The sequence below is a fragment of the Nuphar pumila genome, chromosome 3 (genome assembly GCF_984573655.1).
Source record: "Nuphar pumila chromosome 3, dmNupPumi1.hap1.1, whole genome shotgun sequence".
In the NCBI taxonomy this organism is placed as follows: domain Eukaryota; kingdom Viridiplantae; phylum Streptophyta; class Magnoliopsida; order Nymphaeales; family Nymphaeaceae; genus Nuphar; species Nuphar pumila.
Genome location: NC_143251.1, coordinates 19,407,759 through 19,414,699, shown reverse-complemented (window position 1 = coordinate 19,414,699; position 6,941 = coordinate 19,407,759). Strand labels below are relative to the sequence as shown.

Genomic DNA, 6,941 nt, shown 5'->3' with positions numbered 1-6,941 from the left:
AACCCCGTTGGTAGGTCTTCGATCCCTATTGCGATTTTTCTATGTAATAAACTGAAAAAAAAGAATCACGATATATATATATATATGAGTGTTTTTTCCTTATAAATATATTAGAAATCTAGGATTCAAACTCAAGTCCCAATGTGATCTGAACCCAAGCTCCAAAAACTTCATTCATATTCGAGTTATTTCAAAATTATTTTTTGAATATAAATTTTTGTGTTCTAAACGCCTCTAAACAAATGAGTTCTTATGTTGATATCGTGAAAGAGATAGATGTTCTATTTTCTATACATACCTTAATGGAACCCCAAAAAGTTTAAATACTTAGTTCAGAATTGGGGTAAATTGCAGAAAAAACATATGCACCTAAAAGGAAATATCACAAGTATCATTATCAGAAAAAATCTTGAGCCATTTGCCAAAATATGTGGTGCTTTGGAGCAGTGTTATCAGAATGGAACCCAACCCGATCCGAGTCGAATCGGCCAAAAATCAATTCACTTCAGGTTGAATCGAACCCACTTCTAAATATCAGCTGATTCAACTCGAATCGGGCAGAATCGATAAATCGGCCTTCATGTTTCATATTTTTTATATTTTAAAATTAAAATTAATCGATAAAGCTCGAATCGATCATAGCTTGAATCGGCCGATTCTCTTTGAAAATCGATTCAGGTCCGAATATCTGACGACATTACCTTGTGGGTGTGGGGGCATGGTGGGCCGTCTGCCCCAGTCTACCCAATCTTTTATAAGTCCAAGCCTGCGTCATGCATATCGAAGAGTGCCAGTCAAGATTCAGAAATCGAAAAAATAATTCAAATCTTTTTGACCACTTGCAGTCCAGACTCCAACCAAGCATCAAATGAAAACCTAACCCTCCTCTCCTTGGAGCCTTACCTGTAATAATATATTTATTTTTGTTAATTTTAAATGCAAGAATCATTACATATTCCGAGGGAAGGATTTATATATGTATGTATGGCATCCTTATTGTTAGAAAAATCAATTCTTTATTGTAGCCAAAGCACCCAATTCCTATATTCACAAAACCCCCAAAAAAAAAAAGTAGAATTTTGAAAAAACAAAAAAAAAATGATGGTAGTTTTGAAAAGTGCAAAAAAAATCACATGATTAGGGAATGGTATCATGATAAACTGTGTAATTTTGGCACACTAATCTTTGGAAGTGTTCCCAATTAATTAGCCAGGAAGAGACAGCACAGACTGTGTTCATGTGCTACGTGTCCTCCTGTGGTTGGGTGGCGATCCAACATTGCTGACCCGCCACGACTTGCCATGCATGCAAGGTTGTATTAGGATCAAGATGAAGCCCATGGTATGGTTACACTGTAGAGAGAGAAAGTAAGATATATATATAGAGAGAGAGAGAAAAAAAATAAGAGGGTGTTTTGGGGTTTGGGTGTGTACACTCTAGAGAGAGAAAGAAGAGGGTGTGTGTGGGGGTACTGGGGTGTACTCTAGAGAGAGAAAGAAGAGGGTGTATGGGGTCTGTCTACTGGAGAGCGAGTAGGAGAGGGAGAGAGGTTGTAACTTGTGTCATTGTGTGGACTGTGCACTGTACAGAGGGAGGGTGTGTTGTGTCCTGTGGGGGGGTGTCCGCTGTAGAGAGAGAGAGAGAGGAGGGTGTGTGGGGGTACTGGGGTGTACTCTAGAGAGAGAAAGAAGAGGGTGTATGGGGTCTGTCTACTGGAAAGCGAGTAGGAGAGGGAGAGAGGTTGTAACTTGTGTCATTGTGTGGACTGTGCACTGTACAGAGGGAGGGTGTGTTGTGTCCTGTGGGGGGGGGGGGTGTCCGCTGTAGAGAGAGAGAGAGAGGAGGGTGTAAGGGGAGTACAGTCAAAGGACCAACAGTCAAAAGCTGAGCTGGCACTTTAAAAAAGAGGGTGCCTGGTTTTTTAAATAATCGAAGAACAAAAAAATATTCGATTTGCCATTTCGAGGGGTGCCCTTCATTCCTCATCCCTTCCTTTTTTTGAATTTTCGATGGATCGGTATCCGTCCGAATATCCAGATCGACGGCTGGAAAATATGCGAGAAAGAGTTTTTAGTTTTTGCTCGTGGACGTCAATTATCATTGCCACCCCTCTCCCTACAAATTTTATCATATATTTCCTTAGAGAAAAATATATTTGTACACCTGCTTACTTCTATGAAAACAATTTCTCTTTCCCCCCCTTCTTCTTTACATCACCTATTCGCCGTAGACCAATGCCACTCTCTTTTTAATATTGACAAGCGACCAAGAAAGTTAATCCAATTTCTTGTGTCCTCTTATACACTATTAATGTGAAATTACACAAAGAAGAAATACATGTTGTCCCCCCAGTATTAGCTAAAAATGAATCACAATTAGCTGAGATTGCCATGGAAAATGTGAAGTGGTATGAAGGGTATAATGAAAGGGATTCTTTATTTTATTTTTCCCACTAATAGACAAGAACATTAGATGATATCTTGCCGTTTCTTAGGCTCACATGTTGCTTGTTGTTCAATAGACCTGATAAAAATGGAAAATGGAAAAAAAAGAGAGGGAACGAGTCATGAGTGACTCATAGAAGAAGCGGAGAAACTTTTGCCTTTTGCCCCCAAGGGTGTACTTGATATTTTGTTAGAATTTTGGACTCCAGGGATATTTAACCCCTAGATGGGAAGGAGGATGCATGTGGCATTCTTTTTTTTTCAAAGCAAAAAAAAACAGGCTGAACAGAGAGCCTTGTGTTTTGACAGGTGACATGACTGCACGTGTGGTGCGTTGGCCGAGGCACGTGCCACCGGCTGTAACCATTAAAAAAAAATCAATATTACTCACAAAACAAATTTATTTCTCTATTAGACCACAGCCCTTTATTGTAAAAAAGGGGAAAAATTAAAAAAGAAAAAAAAAGCAAAGGGAAAAAGGGGAGCAGACGTTGCAGAGGGGCCTTTGGTGCGTTTCCCTACCAAGGACTTTGTTCTCATCTTCCCCACCAGACTGGTATGATTTTCCTTTAGAGCCTTTTCTTTGATCTCACGGGTCTTCTCTTACCCTTTAGAGGGGATTTCATTTCAAAGGGGTGGGGGGATCTCCTTCATTTTTCCTTTTCTCTCTTTTTGCCCTCCCTTGTTTGCACGAGGAACGAGTGAAATGAGAGTGCTTTTGCTGTGGTGGAATGAATGGTGATCTTTTGAGGTGGGTTTCTAGTCTTCTCTCACTCTTTTGCGTCTTGGGTTGTGATTTTGATGAGTGGACCATGGTGGGTAGTGCCTTTTTGAGCTTGGGTTTTTTAGCATGATGACAGTGGTGCATCAGATGATGATGATGATGATCATTGGTGGTGTGTGTTTTCATATGGTTGTGAATGGTCAATGAATGTCTTTCTTTGTATTGCTTCCTCCCCTCCTCTTTTCTGCTTTCCATGACCCACATGGGTGGATCAACCCATCTCTTTGTTTTTAGGGACTGTTAGGGATCTTGGAGAAGTTTGGGGCTTTGGGACTCTGATTCTGATTGTTGGGCTTGGGGATGATGCCATTGTTTCAGCTGTCCTCTTGGAGGAAGGATGGAGAGGTGAACAATGTCCTTGATCTGGATTGTGGTACTGTGATTGGTAAGGATGAGATTCCATCTGGGGAGAAGCTGGATTTGGGGATGGTGATTGACGAGCTGGAAAGTATTGAGGTGCCCTCTGTCTTCATCTGCCCCATCTCTCTGGAGCCTATGCAGGAACCCGTCACCCTTTGCACTGGCCAGACGTATGAGAGATGCAACATCTTGAAATGGCTCTCCCTTGGGCACTTCACATGCCCTACCACTATGCAGGAACTGTGGGATGATTCAATCACACCCAACAAGACCCTCTCCCACCTCATCTACAGCTGGTACTCCCAAAAGTATCTGCTCCACAAGAAGAGATCTGAAGATGTGCAGGGTAGGGTGACTGAGCTTCTGGAATCCCTCAGAAAGGTCAAGGGGCAGGCCAGGGTTCAGGCCCTCAAGGAGCTTCATCAGGTTGTGGCTGCCCATGCATCTGCGAAGAAGGCCGTGGTCGATGAGGGCGGAGTCGGGATCATATCTTCGCTCCTTGGTCCTTTCACTTCTCATGCTGTTGGTTCGGAAGCTATCGCCATTCTGGTAAACTTGGATCTCGATTCGGAGGCGAAGACGGGCTTGATGCAGCCGGCAAAGGTCTCACTGTTGGTGGATATGCTAAACGAAGGGACCATGGAGACGAAGATCAATTGTACCAAGCTCATTGAGCTGATGGTGGATGAGAAGGATTTCAGATCGGAGATTGTGTCGAGCCTCAGCTTGTTGGTGGGTTTGCTGAGATTGGTGAAGGATAGACGATACCCGAATGGAATTGCAGCAGGGCTTCGGCTGTTGAAGACGGTTTGTTCCTATATGCAGGTTAAGAATCTGGTTGTTAGTATAGGAGCAGTGTCTCAGTTGGTGGAGCTATTGCCTAATTTGAATTCGGATTGTTTGGAGGATGCACTCTTCACCTTGGATCTCCTCTCTACTATACCAGAAGGAAGAACAGCTCTGAAGGATTGCCCTTGTACAATACCAAACTTAGTGAGGCTGCTTATGAGAGTTTCAGAGAATTGTACTCAGTGTGCTCTATCCATCTTGTGGGAAGTTTGTAAGCTATCTCCAGAGGAGTGTGCTTCTGTTGCTGTGGAGGCTGGATTGGCAGCAAAGCTTCTGCTTGTGATACAGAGTGGTTGCAATCCAGCATTGAAACAGCGATCTGCTGAGCTTTTGAAGCTATGTAGTCTTAACTACACGGCTACCATTTTCATTTCCAAGTGCAAACTCACTAGAACAATGCATTGAGGCTTTTGATGTTTATTCCGTGTATCTTATTTGTTGAGACAGTAAATGGGCCTTCGGCATGTCTACTCTCAGGACCTGTTAATCAGTCTAATTTGTGGAAAGGCTCGTGTGTGAGAAATTGGTAACAAGGCCCATGTTACCATGAAGACTGTGGATGCGAGGCTTCTGTGTCTCTTGGGAGGTAATAGCCAGTTGTTCTGTGTATATGTGCAATGTCTCTGTTCTACTTGTTTATCCACAAGATGTGCCCAACAGTTTGTGCTTTGGCATCTCCCTTTGTGAGGATGTGCACCCTTAAGTTGGATTTGAGTCTACTGCTTGACTCATTGAAATTTTTGAATAAGCAAAAGTTGGATGAAATCTTATTATTTTTCTCCTTCAGATAAGTCTTCTGGTGGTTGGGATGATCAAAAAGTAGAATTTCCTACGATTCTTCTTGATAGATCCATGGAGCACTGTAAATTAGTTCATGGGATGGAATTGGAGGGGCGGGGCATATGCCCTCTTTCTAGAAGGAAGAACTATGAGGAGCGCTTTATCATAATTCAAAATAAGAATGAGAAGGCATTCAAGCTTGCAGTCAAATAATTTTGGTCCTTGCTCGTCGTACAACTTGCTGGTCGGTTACTGAGCATTCCATGAAGAGACCCTGCCTGATGATGATTCTTTCCATGCTCTGCTGTTCAAAGTTGAAATGCCTTCTCATCCAATGATATGTTATTGCCAGTTTTGTTGCTGGGTTTGTCTCCCCGCGATTTTATAGTAAAGATTGTAAGGGAATCCAGACCACCTGCATTCTAGTCATATGTAAAATTTAAGTGTTAATGATGCCATTATCAGCTTCTGCTGCTGAACTTATTGCAATGAAAAGATTCCTAATTTACTGCTTGCATTGCTGGCCTGAATACAATCTTTTTGAATTTTTCTTTTGCTTCAGTTGTTTCAGTTCATCTCTTTGTGAAGCTGTTCTGTTGTGCAATCACAATGTGCTCGGTTCAAAGCCCCTTCAACAGTTAATTGAGTTTGAATGTGTCAACTGACTGACCTATTAATTCTTCTGTATTTCTGACCTTTGACATTTACCAGGAAGATGAAAAATGAGACTTTTATATTCTTGCATTCTTTTCAATAGGCTATTGTCGATATGAATATTTAATTTTCCTTTTCTCGTCTAGTTTTCTATTTCAACTGCTTTCTCCACTTTTTCTCAGAAAAAGTGTGAACAATGAGATGCAGTCTCCTAAAGGAGTTAATTGATTGCTGGGATAAGTTATGTACCCATTGCCTCTTTGGGCTCAGTAAGCATGAGTCATGCTCTAGTTTCCTATGAATTTCATGGTTTAGTTCAAAATGCCAATTTTCACCCCCCCCCCCCTATGCTACAGGCTCAGACTAGGGATGGCAGTGGAACGGGGCAGGGGTGGGGGACAAGGTCTCCACCCGCACCCCGTTTCAAAATCTGAACCTTCATCCCCGCACGGGAATGGATTTCAACCTCCATCCCCGTTTCATGTCCTCCATCCCCGTTCCAAATGGGGGCGAGGCGGGGCCCCGTTTCCCCTTAGTCTATAGTCATCCCTTAAAGGATGGGTACGGGGTGGGGCTAGGCGGGGATTGGGACAGGGATAGATTTTAACCTTCATCCCCGTTTCATGGGCTTCATCCTCGGTCCAAATGGGGTGAGGTGGGGCCGAGCTCCGTTGTCCCCCGGTCCACTGCCATCCCTAGCTTAGACATAGTCAGGATGGCCTTTCACCCTCTCAGAGAGAGAGAGAGAGAGAGACCTGAAAATGGTACCTTTCACCCTCTCAGAGAGAGAGAGAGGGACCTGAAAATGGTAGTGGGTAGGAGGAAGGTGAAGAAGATAGAGGAAGCTTTTTTTGTGACAGCTCGTGAGATGAGATGTGTTGTAGGTGAATGGTTGCCTTAATCAAAAATAAGTTTTGATAGGAAAATTTCCTCTACCCTCCAGGTCCAGGAATTTTTCTTATAAAAAATGACACTTTTTACAAAAACTTTCCTTTCAAAATTTTTCTCATTTGAAATGGTAGAAAATTTTGTTATTTTTTCTTACCATTTTCTCGCTTTCAAACGAGCTC

The 6,941-nt window shown here is 42.6% G+C and overlaps 1 pseudogene across 1 annotated transcript; it reads left to right on the top strand.

Moving 5' to 3' along the window:
• Positions 1 to 2,957: 2,957 nt before the first annotated feature.
• On the top strand, positions 2,958 to 5,775 carry LOC149842192 (U-box domain-containing protein 30 pseudogene; annotated as a pseudogene). Its single transcript, XR_016431043.1, has 2 exons — positions 2,958 to 3,000; positions 3,463 to 5,775. The product of XR_016431043.1 is annotated as a U-box domain-containing protein 30 pseudogene (transcript).
• The last annotated feature ends 1,166 nt before the right edge of the window (positions 5,776 to 6,941 follow it).